Here is a 15,156-nt window from a genome sequence, read left to right as displayed (position 1 = left end):
CTAGGAGTGAATCTTATATTCCACTCTCATATATAGGGTAGATTCCATCCTCAGAATGTAGGATTGAGAGTTGGGGGTATGGGCACAAATCTACCTAATTACCAAAGTTGGGGCTTTGGGTGGCTTAAAATTCAATTCCTGTAAAATCACTCACATTTGATGTGTAGACCATTATACTTATGATGAAACACAATTTCTGATGTTAGAACGAAACAACTGTCTAATCACCAAAAGCTATTTGTCCTCTCAACAGGTTATGCAATGTAACACAAATTAATGTAATCTCAGACATTTGACTTGTTTTTGGAAGGCAGTGGTGCTGCTCCTAGAAAAGTGGCAACAGATGAAATGAAAACAAGAGTATTCCAAGATTTTGCTCTATAAACACTGGCCCTGTAAAGTAAAACAAAACAAAACAAAACACTGAAACATTGTTGGGTTCACTGCTTTCTACGTAACAACTAAGAAAATAATTCCTAAACCTCTTTATCCCTATTCTACTCTTCAGTGAGCACTCACTCCTCTGGCAGTTTTGTTTTAGAACTAGGGCATGGCTCCCAAGTATCACTCAGTTGGGTAAGAAAGGATTTTGACAAGACTCCAAGATTGAAAATGTTATCGAAACATTATAGGTGCATAATTCCTGTGGTACAGGCCAAGCCACTATCAATCTTTGAGATCTGTTACCACAACACATAAAACATAATCTAGGTTGCTGGAAAAGAGGTGGTCAGCTTTATGTTGGAAGACATGGATTGAAATTCCAGACTCATTTTGGGGAAATAACTAAAAAGTAAGCATCCAAGTTTAATGAAGTTGTATCTCAGATGATTGTTAGAGGATTAAGCAAATGTTTGTGTGCAGACATTATAGAGCCTGGTATGGAACCGGTGTGCATTGGAGAGAGAGACAGAGAGAGAGAGAAAGAGATAGAGAGAGGTTGAAAATCTAAGCCTCAAAGTCATATAAATGTTTACTTGCTTTATTTATATTGCAAGAATATAATTCTTCACAGTTTTTTTTTCATGCACTATCTCCTATGCCTCTGTAAACCTCCTATGAACAAGTCATGAAAGATAACGTCAATCTCATTTTGCAAGTGAGGAAACTGAAACTTTGCATGTTGAAGTGTCTTGCTGAAGTCTACTGTAGCTAATACATAGCAGAGTTAGATTTAATCTAAAATCTGAATAACATTGAGGATCAAGAGAGTATGGACATAGATTGTAGACACTTAGATGAAAGAAAATCCTCTCAATGTTTAATATATACATTAAATTTTCTGATTCCAAAAGGGAAATAAACTTTAAGAACCCAGCGATGCATTTAGTACCTCCCCTTTATATTTGGCACCTGGACAAAACAAACTCTTTAGCCCTGTGCCATGAGTAGCCTCAGAAATACAACATCTACTGATAATAGATTTTTCCAATTTCTTATGGTCAATTAATCACCATGACCGAGGATAGTAAATATGGCATCTTATGGATAAAATAAGCCCCTCAGGTGATCAAAATGGGGCATGAAGAAGAAAGGACACCTTTTATGTGGTCACCTTCTTTTTTGACACAGTACAGGCTTCAGTAAATTCAAAATACTTGCACCACGCAAAGCTTAACTTCATCTGCACCAAAGTGCTTATTTTCGTTCTTTATGTCATTTTAGTTCTTAGTTCAACTAGACTTCTTTTTTTGTTCTAGCAATAGGCAATCATGAGTTTGGTTACAGATTTTAACTCTCAGAAGCATACTTTTTAGAATACTTCCTCAGTGAAACCACAAGAAAGAGAAATATTCACAGCAGTGAACAGATTTCTCCAAATTGTACATGTTGTCTAGCTATGACCACATTCTTTGTAGTCAGGCTTGGTCACTTAGATGCAGGACACTACCCTCAGGCAAAATTCCGAGAAGCACCCCGATGTTTTTGTTCTCAATTTTGCCATGCTCTGTAGCAGCGTGCCTCCTCAGCTGTTCTGTTTCAAATGAGTTTTAACTAAAGTCCTTTTTCTATATGCAGACAATGGATGAGCAGATGGCACTTTTTCCAGCATATTTTAGCCAAGACTCCACTCTGGAAACACAGGCAATTTTTGTTCAATAGCCCTAAAAAAATTTGGTACAGTTCATCTCACTTGATTTCATGTCAACTATGTTTTTTCTGACTTAGAAAATCCTTGCAGCAACAGTTCGTTTTTCATTTCTGATAATAGTGACCATTGAATTTTAACTTTCCATCTGTTTTTTTTTTACATTCATTATGTCCGATGCTATCACAAATCTGCTAAGCAGACACTCTTATTATCTCCATTTTATTTCCCTTTCGACTTCATTGTTTAGCTTTAAAGAAAAACAGTAAAAAAAAAAAAAAAAAAAAAAACCCTAAATTTTAATCGATGCTCTTCATGATTAGGTTTAGGAAAGAATTATTTGATTTTGAAATCCTTAAAATGGGGAGTAAGACAAAAATTAGGAAGAATCAACACACCAAACTAATACTCCCACTTTCTCTTCTTTTAGCCACAGCAGACATTGTTAATCACATCCTGAACTCTTTCTCTCTCGGTCGTATGTGAAGACACACAGCTCTTTAGGCATCCATTCTTATTTTATGGACCTTGAAAAGCTGGGTAAAATATGCATCCGTTCCTAGTACTTGGTTATCTGAAATGTCTCTTCCAGATCTCATATTCTAGGTTTCAAGCTATGTCTGTCCCCTGGATTTTCTATTGATTTAAATCTGTTAGGTGTGCAGTTAATTGTATCAAATATACTTCAAGTTTCAATCACTGTGTTGGGTATTTAAAATACAAAAGTGTATAAAATAGTCTCTTCCCTCAATACATATCTAGTTATGATTTTCATCCATTTAAACTACGTATTTTCATTAAGATAGGAGCTAGTTTAAATGTACTCTTTCGTTAAATCTATGTGAGGAGGAAAGTCATAGATTATATGAATTTTAAAGCATAGATTGAATTACTCATTGAAAGGTTTTCATGAAAACAGGCATAACAGGCACGTCTGCTGACCATCAGATATTCTTAGCCTCGCATCTTATTTCAGCCATGACTGAAGTAGACACGTTTTAGGCATGCTGTTACTTTTTTCCTGCTAATAGTGTTACTTCACGTACTATCACTGCACATCTCCATTTTTTGCACTGAGTATTATCTGCTGTGGCAGTAGTAGCCTGCAGGATTTTGAAAGTATCCATTTGTCCTTCTGCCTCTTTCCCTACTCTGCAATCCATCCCACCACCAAACTTAATCCATTTATAACAGAACTATATAGAATCCAAGCTCAAAATAGTCACGACAATTGAATGACAGAAGACTAAGCAATTTTACCACTTGGCTGTCTGTTTGGCTTACACTCGGAAGTTCTCTGGGTACAGACCTAGAACCTCAGGAATAAGGTCCTGAGGCTGAAACTCAATCCAAGGCCAATTCTTAACAGTAATGTGAGGTTACGAACATTTGATTCTGGCTCAGCAAAAATCTATCACGACAGAGGTCATTTGGGAGAGTTGGGGATGACAGACAGAAAACCTGTTCAGGAGTGGGACAGATACTTGAGGGTAGTTCTGGTGATGGGAAGAAATCCAGCCAGATACAGAAAATATTAAGTATATGGTGAAAGGGAATATAGTAACAGAAGCCAACATGGAAAACCTTTTGTTAAGTCACTAATAATGTTTATTGAGATAGTCTACTTTCATTTTTCTCCTACTATAGGGGAAACCCCTTGAGGGCAAGAGATGTGTCTAATCTACTTTTTAGTTCTGTTACTTATGACCTGGAACGCAGTAAATGTTCCATACATGCTGGAGAAATTCTCCTAGGAAGGAAATAAGTGGTAGAATTCCACCACTAAACAATCTTTAAACTCCCATATTTTCTTCCTTATGCTGTCAAGCCTTCACCTTTTCAACAGTTTCAGCATTTCCTTTACATGAAGACTGGTTTACTCTTTAATTTTTTATGTAAAAAAATGCTATTTATTCAAAGAATGATAAAGAAAATTAACATAGGTTATGCATCAGGGCATCCTAGAGAAGGTTAACAAATGGTCAAAGGAATATTTTAAGATTAAATCAACAAAGTGAGTGGGAAATTATGAAAGATGAATAGTGGCATATGTTTACTAAAAGGGATAGCATTACGTTATCAAAATATCTCAGACTTGTAAATTATTACTCAACACTGAATGTCAACAGTTGCAAACATGCCAGAGCATTTAGAAAATATAACACATTAATAGGCCATTCTTGTCTATCTTCTTTATTTGATATCCTTTTTTTTTTTAATCAGCTATTTTCAAAGGTCCAAAGACTATTAAATACATTTAGCAGTACATTCAATGGGTAGCTGCTGTAGGGACATGGACACATTAAAAGATGTCTTACCTTGAGCATGATAGTTAGCTTTTCTGAACCTTAGGTATTATATAACTGTTACAACTTGGACTGCATAATATTTTTTCTTTAATATTTAATATACACAAGAAGGTCTGTGACATCCGGGAGTTACAGGTGGATGCCCTGGAAAGTGGATGGAACTTTTAACATCACCATACGATTCAGTCAGCTGTTCAAAGGCAGATCTCCAATTCTCAGGAAGATGGCCTCGAGAATTATACAGAAATCTTATCCTGCCTTAGCATTTGAGGGAAAACAGTAGTCCCCCTTGCTGGCTCTCGGATGAGGGTGGGAATAATATGAGTGTATCTCAAATTTATGGTTAGCAGCACTGAAGGATTTGGCTGGAAGAGCAAGATCAGCAGTAGTGTGCATTTGGTACCCCTTTGCCAAATTGCAGTACCCTCTGACTAGGTTTCCTAGAAGTAATTAGGAGCAAGACTGGCAGCCATAAAAGGGGCCAAGTAGAAGAATTTCTGAGTAGGAGAATCTTCAGCAACATATGGTTAAATTGCCATTGTGAAAGGGTATACCCTATTGATTCCTCTGGATTCCAGTTCAGAAGAATAAATGTCATATCTAATTAAGTCCTCAAAATAATTCTGTCAGTATCCCTACTTTATAGCTCAAGAACCTGAATTACACTTTAGAGACAACAGAGTGGAATAATAATTCTGTCATTCCATCCAGTCATTATGCAACCTTGGTTATGATAATTCCTCCTTCTGGGTTTTATTATTCCCATCTTCAAATGAAAGAAAAATAAAATTCACTTCTCTCAAAAGTATGCATTTTGGTCTATCACTAAGTTAAACGACATATAGCAATAGGACTAAGGACACGTGCAGAAAAGGGAGACAGAAATGGATGATTCAAAGCAAACTTTTATCCCTCCATTGATTGATTATAATTGGGAATTCCTTATATAATAACAGTTTTATCCTTGGAATTATGAGCACCAAACTCCCGGTCCCATTTTTTTCTTCAAGTAAATCTACACACAAATGCTACGAATTTACTATAAACCACATAACAAGTTTTCTCTTACCCCCCTGCTGAAAACTTGCTTCATTCCTGATCTTGTCCGAAGCCAGTACCATTTATCTTCATGACAGCAAAAGAAACTTGGGATTAGTCATATACTGGTAAATAGTGCAGCCCCTGAGGCTCTTGGCAGTGCCACCTGGAAGTACAAATAATCACAAACAATCTACTCCCTAGAGCAGGAGACCATGTCCTTGGTCAATGAGGTGAGGACAGGACAAAGGGTAATGAGCACAGCTCCAGTTTCCTTCCCATTTTATGTCCCCACTGTTGTGATGTGAAGTTTGGTTAAGGATATGACACATTTTAGAGATTCGTTTATAGTTAATATTATAATGTCATAGCCAATAAGATTTAATGTTTAAATCATGAAATCATGTCCATATCATTCATTCATTCATCTAGTCATTCATTTTTAAGAAAATATGTTTACTGGGTACCTTCTTTATATCAAGTTTAGTCACAGCCATCAAGGATGCATATATACATATTTTCCCTGATCTGTATATAGTCCCTGATCTGAAACAGCATATAACATGGAAGCAGATATAAACAGTAAACATTTATTCCATTTTCTTCCAATAAATACTTTTATATGCCTAATAAATCATAGGCAGTCCGTGAACTGGCTACTGAAGATTGAAACTCTAAACAGAACAGAACCACTTGAAGCTTCTGAATTCTTACGTAATTATGAAACTATCACAGTGTGTGGCATAGCAATAGAAGGAGCCTGTGCTGGCTTCCTGTCAGTTCCTTTAGCTTGTCAAACCCAGGGCGATCTCAGCGCTTTTGTGCTTGCTGCCCCCTCTATCCAGAGCACAATTCCTCAGTTCTGAACATGGCAGGCTCTTTTCTCACATCCAGACCTCAGTGCAAACCTCACTTACCTCCTCAGAGGTAAGAGTCCAGGCCATACAATATAAAACAAACCTTGCCTCTTCCCTTGGTTATTCTGTCTGATTTGTTGTGTAGTTTCCAAAGTACTTGATATAGAAGTCATCATGTTTATGAATCTGTTTGTCTATTTGAGGGTAGGGAATAACACCAACATATAGAATAATGATTGTCATACAGTAGGTCCCATATAAATATTTGTTGATTGAATAAATAGCTGAATAAATAAACGGTGCTATGAGGACATACTCTTAAGTAAGGAACATTTTATCCTACTTATGAAAGAAAGGAAGGCTCATGCCCAAAAGACTGAGTGATCTGCTGTGGATAAAAGTTATATTCAACCAGAAATTTGTCAAAAAAGTATTTCCAAGCTGAAGAAGCCCAGTGTTCAATGGTGTACACATAGGAAGGAGAGAGTTGCACCTTACAGGAACTACAGCGGTGTCAGGTCTCCCTGGGGCTGTGAGTGCACGTTTGGAAGTGAGAACGGTGGAGGCTGGGTGGGACAGAGTGAGAGGAACAGGACCACACTGATTTATTTGCTCAGCAGCTTGGGAGCCATCCTGAGGACAGGGAGACTTTGAATCATTTTAAACTAAACAAGATAAAACAAACACTTGTTGCATTTTACAACAAGTAGTTTGGTAGCAGGCAGAGGTGAATTGAAAGAAGATAAACATGGAAGCTAAAAAAATTGATTGTAAGTCTTTTTTAATATTCAAGATGGCAATACTGAGGGAATGAATTAAAGCTCTAGAATGGTGGCTATGAGAAGAATGTGTATTCAACAGTTATTAAGAATGTAGAAATGATGTCAAATGGTAACTGATTGATTGTGAGATTGAGAGAGAATAACGATGACCGGTATTCTACCTTGAGTATCTGTGTAGTTGGTGTTGGCATGTGAAATTATTAACCAAGAGATTAGAATAAATGAAGGGTGGTGGGTGCTGGGACTGAGGAAAGGAAATAATTTGGTAGGAACTTTTCATCTTTGCGGTGGCCTTAGGATATTAGAAAGAAGAGAACTAGCACACGACTATCAAGCCAGGCACACTGGAGAGTTAGTGTTTGGATCTGAATATTTAGAGAAATTATCAGGAATGTGATATTCAGTTTACTTATCCAAGAGCAAAGTCGATTCTGTGGGTGCTTTAAGTCTCAAACTATCCTTTAAGCGTGATGACAGAACATTCGTATTTTCTTAAGATTCTCTAAAGTTAATTTATCACTATTTCAGGAGAGAGGACAATTTACCTCTAGTTGTGAAAGTCAGTAACCTCGCAGGAATTTTATCTCTGTGACAATAATTATCCTCTGGAGAATCTACTGAATATACACTTAAAAGTGGAAATCATAAAGACAATGGCAACAGGCGCACCTGGGTTTAAATTGTGCTTCTGTGTCTGTCACTAGAAGTGTCTGCTTGGACAAGTTTCTGAACTCCTCTGAGCATAGTTTCTTCATCCTAGAGATGAGAGATAATTATAAATGCACAGGGTTGCTATGATGACCTCTGATAGCTTATAGAAGGCCCAGTGCGATAGTCAATAACGATGCTTAGTTAATGTCACGACTGCAGTGATGTCATGATGTGGAATATCGTTGGAATCATAAAAGTCAGCTCCTCTGACTTTCAACAGAACTACAGGACTGAATTTCTAGCCCTGGGCCTATTCACTGGGAGGGGTGGCCTTTTTCCTTTTGCAACGTGAATGCCAGAACGAAAGGGCTGGGATGAGTTTTCTTTTCCTATTCCTGTGCCATGGAAATGGTGTAATGTTATCAGCGGAGATAATACTGCCTGTAAATAGCTCTGAGTGAATTTGGTTGGCAAAATCACAGAGGAAGATTGACAGGATCTTAAACAGCAGTAGTCAGGGAGGCCGTGGCTGGAGTATTGACAGCAAGGGATTTCGTGAGTAATGAAGGAGGTTATATGATTAAGTTTCCTGAAGCGTGCAGGCCCTGCCGTGTGCACTTGCTGCCGATCGCCACCCTTCTGCGTTGCCTACCAGCCTCACTGCTTTTCAGGCGGGATCAATAGGATTAGAGCATTTGCACAGAAATCTTGCCTGTGGTTTCTTGTTAAGGGTGTAGGGTGCCTGAGAGCTCTCCTCTCTGGCATTCTGCACCATCCCGTGTGTTAATCGCATAAAAAGTCATCCCTTGGTTCTATGTTATGACAGTTTTTCTCCTACTGCTTTTTTTTCTCAGACCTCAGATTTAGATTTTTTTTTCCTCCCCAGAAATAAGCTCGTGCCCAAGGCACCATCCACTATAGCTAAATCCTACAAATTCTTCAAGGTATAGCTCTATGTCACCTCTACCAGGGATCCTTGCTGAGGTCACAGGCCTTGTTAGGATGTCACCCTGTGCTCCCAACTCGGTACAGCTGCCATCTGGTAAATCGTCTGCCAGTTCTTGTTTTCCCCACTAGATTGTTAGCTTCATGGGGACAGAAACTGTATTTTATTCCTCTTTATAACTCCTCTACCTAATTATACGTAGCCCATAGTATGTGTTCAATGAGCAATTGCTGATTTTTTTTAGTCACATGCTAAATAATCTAAATGCAATTCTCTTCATGTATCCACTTGAAAAACAGGAATAATCTCAGTACTAGTCCCACTGAGGGGTCCCTGTGACAAATAAGGAAACTTCAGAGAGGTTCAGGACCAGGAGGAGCCAGCCAGTGACAGAGGCTAGTCTTCACTTACGTTCTGTCTGAATTCAAAGTCTATACAATTGGACACTTTCTTCTCCTTCCTGGAAATGACACACCTCGTTACTTAGGTACATTACATTTGGTTTTTAAAACTCCTTAAAAAAATGTTTCATTAGGTCCTCACCACTCTCCTCTGAGACCTAATTTACCTACCTGTACATTAGGTGAGTAACTGCTGCTCTGCACAGCTATAAAGCTCGTGAGTGGTCCAGGGACAAGTGAACAAGCTGGACCAGGCAATTCAAGAGAAGTTGAGTACATTTGAATCAGTCCAATGACTCCACCTCACTCTTCCTCCTCCTGGGAAAATGCCTTCTTCATATAAACTTGACACGAAGAGCAACCAGGGGGATGTCAAAGCCAACGTCACGTTCTCCTCTTCCGTGCACATCCCCAGGTATTAATATGCTTAGGTATCGTCGTCCAGGCCTGATTCCTCCCACAAGATCACCGCCCTAGACCTTACAAATGCTGCAGCCCAGCTGCCTCCACTTGGTTTTGTGGCTTGCTGAGACTTCCATTGTCTTCTTAAGTGACTTCCACTGTCTTCGTCAATCACAGGTGGAGAGACTGAAATTATTTTTTTTATTCATACACCTGTATTATCTTGACACTTCAGTCTCAGAGAGCGAGAAAAATCACTTTAACCATTTATAATCCAGCAGACAACCTTTATTGCACAGTGAAATCTAGTTTATATTTTGGACTTCTTACATTTGTTCCACATATGAAAGTTCCTACCTTGCTTTGTCTAATAATTGAGTCAGATTGATCAGTTAATTAACAGTGGCAAACAATTACTGAGATTGATTAAATGAATTTCATAAGCAAATCCTCCTTATTAATGTGTTCATAATAAATACATAACAAAGACTATATTCCATGCAATTTAGGCTTAATGAAATAATGTCTGTCATGACTCTGAAAATTCTATAATTTCCAAATTAATGTCTAAATAAGTTTCAGTGTTTTTATTTTGCAAACTATAACACCCATATTAATACCCATATTTAGAAATGTTCAGAAAACAATATTTGCCATACCATAATCTGTGTATTCATTTGTTTACCCCCAAGGCAAGGTCTCCAAAATGCTTAATATTTATTTTAATGTAATATTTATTTGTATGCATGCATGTTTGAATATTGGCATTCTTATGGGGCTGACAAGTAATGAATAAATAGTACATGACATAAATAAGCAGGCACCTGATATTTCGTATTTTGAAAATACATATGAAATAATGAATGGTGAGTTGACATAAACATATGATGACATAGAAGGGAATACAATCCGGTAATACGATATTTGAACAGACATCTGAGTGAATCGAGAAATGTGGGTCATGGAGCTACTTGGAAAAATATTCCCAAGTAAACAGTAAAATAAATAAAGATGGAGGCAGCTATCTGGGAGAGGGGGAAGATAGAGAAAAAGTGAGTCTGAAATAATATTCTTTAATTCTCTCTAACGTTTAAGGTAATAGAATTATCACGTAGTATGGGGTAGAGGAGGAGTCTCTTACTCTTTAGAAGTACATATACTTTACCTGCTCTCCTCCTCCCAGCCTCTCTCGGCCCCCTGACGTAAAAGCAGAACAAGTGTCGGCAGGATGTGGAGAAAAGGGAACCCTTGTGCATTGTAGGTGGGATTGTAAACTGGCGCAGCCGTGATGGAGAACAATATGGAGGTTCCTCAAAAAATTAAAATTAGAACTACGTTATGACCCAGCAGTTCCACTTTGGGATATTTATCCAAAGAAAATGCAGCATTATTTATAATAACCAAGACATGGAAGCAACCTTAATGTCCATCAATAGATACATGAATAAAGAAGATGTGGTATAATATGCACAATGAAATGTTACTCAGCCATAAAAAAGAATGAAATCTTTCTATTTGCAACAACGTGGATAGACCTCTAGGGTATTATGCTAAGTGAAATAAGTCAGATAGAGAAAAACAAATAGCATATGATTTCATTTATAAGAGGAATCTAAAAAACAAGACAAACAGATTCATAAAAACAGAGGAAAAACTGATGGTTTCCAGAGGGCTGGGGTGGGGCACCAGGTGAAAAAGGTAAAGGGGATTAAGAGGGACAGACCTCCAGTTATAAAATAAATATGTCATGTAATGGAATATACAACATAGGGAATGTAGTCAATAATACTGCAATAACCTTGTATGGTGACAGATGGTTACTAGACTTACTGTGGAGTCCACTTCATAAAGTATGTAAAAGTTTAATTATTATGTGGTATATCTGAAGCTATGATATTTTATGTCAAGTATACTTTAATTAAAAAAAAAAAAGGAAACCGAACAAACACTGTTCTGGACTACTTTAGTGCCGGTAGGTTTAACCAACTGAGAAGGTTTGGATTGGTCTTTGACAGAGCAGGACTGTGGCTTGAACTGGGTCTGTGTTCATTTCTAAAGTATCAGGCAGATGAAAAGACTGAACTCTACCAGAGGTCCTTGGCAGAGATCCAGCAAGACTGAAGACTCGTGTTGAATTCCATCACTTCCACTTGTTCTATGGAGTTTTAGAAAAGCATGTCTATCAATTCAATATATAGTCATGTTTGGTTTCGGTGAACATGCATCTAACTGCTTGGGCATGAGGGTGTTTTCAGTGTTGTTGATCATGTACTGCGCTGGATTAAACACTGTTTAATTATTATCCGAAATTCACATCCTTGCCCAAACCTCAGAACACGACCTTATTTGGAAATAGGATTGTTGGAGATGTAATTAATTAGGATGATGTTATCCTGGTGTAGGATGGGACTTGAATCCAACATGACTGGTGCCCTGATAAGAAGAGACACAGGTACCCATGTTGGTGTGGAGTCAGAGACTGGAGTTACGCAGGTGTAAGCAAAGGGATGCTAAGGATTGTCAGCACCCACCGGAAGCTGGGACAGCACCATGGGCAGATTCTCCCTCTGAGTTCTGAAGAAGAAACCATCCTTCCCAACATCTTGATTTGGGAGTTCTGTCCCCCTGACGTATGAGAGGATATATTTCTGTTCTGTCAGGCACCCAAGTTTGTATACAATAGCATTAGGAAATTAATATATCTACCTCATGCCAGGTTTTATGCCAGCTGCTTTCACTAGGATGACCTCATTTGATGTTTTGCCCTCACCCAAATCCAAGGAGCATAACATTATACATACATATGCTACCATGTTTCACTGAAAATAAGACCTAGCCGGACAATCAGCTCTAATGCGTCTTTTGGAGCAAAAATTAATATAAGACCCGGTATTATATTATATTATATTATATTATATTATATTATATTATATTATATTATATTATATTATATTATATTATATTAGACTGGGTCTTACAGTATAGTATAAGTAAAATAAGACCGGATCTTGTATTAATTTTTGCTCTAAAAGACTCATTAGAGCTGATTGTCCAGGTAGGTCTTATTTTCAGGGAAACACGGTATTTATTTAACAAATCTTGGGCATCTGTTGTGGTTTTGGCACTCAACTGGGTGTTAAGAAGAGAGGCATGAATGAGAGATATGAACTACTGGCCTTGTGCACATTATTGGACAGTAATATTTACCCATTTATGTTACATATTGCAGACTGTTTGCAGAGTTTTCGACCTTAGATCTTAGAAATGCATAAGATGAGAAAGAGATTGACAAGAATTATGAAAGCCTAGTATCAGTGTAACATAGAGTACAATAGTTTCCTAGACAAAGAAATACTCATCATTAAACATAGTAAAACCATAACCCAAATGTGGTAGAATTCTGATACAAAATTCTATGTCCTCCTTCCTGAGAAACTGAAAACAAAACAAAACAAAAACGACTAACTATTACAGCAAAGTGACGTTCTCTGTTCTGCTCTGGTCTTGCAAGTTATGGTGATACTCTTCCAGGCCCCAGGTCGCTCTTATTTCATCTCATGTGTGTATGAGTTTTAAAAGTAAAATATCAACATTAGATCTGAGTTGACCTAAGTGTGCATGGAAACATGACCTTGGGTCTGTCTTCTCACAGTCCTGTTTCCTTGCAACCTACAAAGTTAAGGTGAATGTGGACTCTTGCTTATTCTGCCCCCACTGGTCTGTGGGATGCATCAGCAGTGTGGGGCACTGTGAATTGGCCCACAGGCCTTGGTCGTTCAAGACTAGCGCAATATAAAAAACTGGTGGGACACCCAGGTGGTGGCTTTTTGGTGCCGAGGTGATCCACCTTGACTTTGGTGTGCAGCAGCCATCTATTAGGTTGGTGGAAAACTAATTGTGGTTTAAAAGGCTAAAAATAATTGCAAAAACCGCAATTACTTTTGCACCAACCTAATATGTCCTGTGTGGGTGAAGGAGTAAGAGATCTGTACACATGGGTAGCTGCTTGACCTCTCAGTGAGATTAGGGTGCAACACCCACTTTATTTCCTGTCCCGTAACATCCTATTATCTAATCCAATGAGAAAATGGGGAGATGATGGTTAAGTGTTCTCACCACACATAACAAAATTAACTGTAATTGTGTTATGTGCTAGATGTGCTAACTAGTGGTGAAAACATTTAGGATTTACTCTTAGCAACTTTCAAGTCTGTAAGGCAGTATTGTTAACTATAGTCACTGTGCTGAACATGCGTGCCCCAGAATTTATCTCTTTTATAACTAGAAGTCTGTACTCTGTAACCACCACCTCCCCATTTTCTCCACGTCCCACCCAGAGAGAGTCGTCCTCTTCTCAGGCTCTAGGATTTCTGTTTGCCTCTTTTTTACAGTTTCTATTTCTTTATTAAATGTATCCATTTGTCTATGCATTGTTTTTCTGATTTTGTTTAGTTGTCTACCTGTATTGTCTTGTATTTCATTGACTTTCTTTGAGATTATTTAAGTTCTTTGTCCAGATATTCACTGACCTCCATTTCTTTAGGGTCAATTGGTAGAAGTTTCTTAGTTTTCTAAAGTGATGTCATATTTGCCTGATTTTTCATAATCTGTGTTGCCTTGCATTGGTGTCTTTGCATTTAAAGGAGCAAACACCTCTTCTACTCTGTACAGACTGGTTTCAGCATCTCCTCTCTGTTCCTCAAATTGATGGGAACACAGTCAGGCTGGGTTGGAAGTGCTTGCTAAGCTCTTTCTGGGTCTACAGTGGGATTCATGGTTGCAGGCTTGTTATCAGGGGTGCAGGCAGTTGTGGACTCTGCATCATCTCTGGGTGCTTTGGACTAACTGTAGTACCTTGTTCAGTAGGGTGGTGGTGGGCTAAGGGTCTACATTAAAGTAGGGTCCTCGGACAGCAGGCCTATCACCAGGTGTGTAGACGGTGTGGCCCATGCCAGGTCCCTTGGAGGGCTGTTGCCACATACTGGAGGGGCCGCTGCGTGGGAATGGACCTGGACCACAGCTGTGAGGGGTTGGAGCCCAGGGCTGTTTCAGGTTTCACAGCCTAGACTCAGGTCTGCAGACCTCGCTCTGGATACATGCATGAGCATGTTTCCTTCCAGGTCCCTGGATGAGATGGACTGCTCTGTGACCAAGGCTGGAAGGGCTGGAGCCAACTGTGAGGCCATTTCAGAACCCACTGAGGCACAGACAAGTGGGGAGGTCGTCTTCTGCTGGGAAACTGGACACTCTGGACTTCTGGCAGTATGTGGCTTGAGGAAGCTGGAGCTGAGATGTGTGTAAGGCTCTCTTCGGATCTCTCGTGGCTCAGATAGGAGTTTCTCCTGCCTGGTCCCTGTGCCAGCAAACTTGCCTGCAGACTGCAGCTGGGAGAGGCCTGGATTTGAGTACAGGGCCATTTTAGGATCTCTGGGGGCACAGATGAAAGTGTCTCCTGCAGAGTCCCTGTGCCAGCAGGGACCCTGGTTGTGGCTGGGACATGCGTGACCCCAGTTATAGGGTCCTTTCACAGTCTACAGTCTGACTGAGTTTAGCAGGTTTACCTCCGGGGGATCGTGCACCATGGCTGTGAGAAGCGAACTGGTTAATAAGCCAGTTAAGGTTCCACAGCTGGGACAGAGCTCTGCATGCCTACTACCTGATGCACCAGTGGGTGTGACTCC

This window comes from Rhinolophus ferrumequinum, chromosome 15 (assembly GCF_004115265.2).
Source record: "Rhinolophus ferrumequinum isolate MPI-CBG mRhiFer1 chromosome 15, mRhiFer1_v1.p, whole genome shotgun sequence".
Taxonomy (NCBI): domain Eukaryota; kingdom Metazoa; phylum Chordata; class Mammalia; order Chiroptera; family Rhinolophidae; genus Rhinolophus; species Rhinolophus ferrumequinum.
This window is presented reverse-complemented; position numbering follows the sequence as displayed.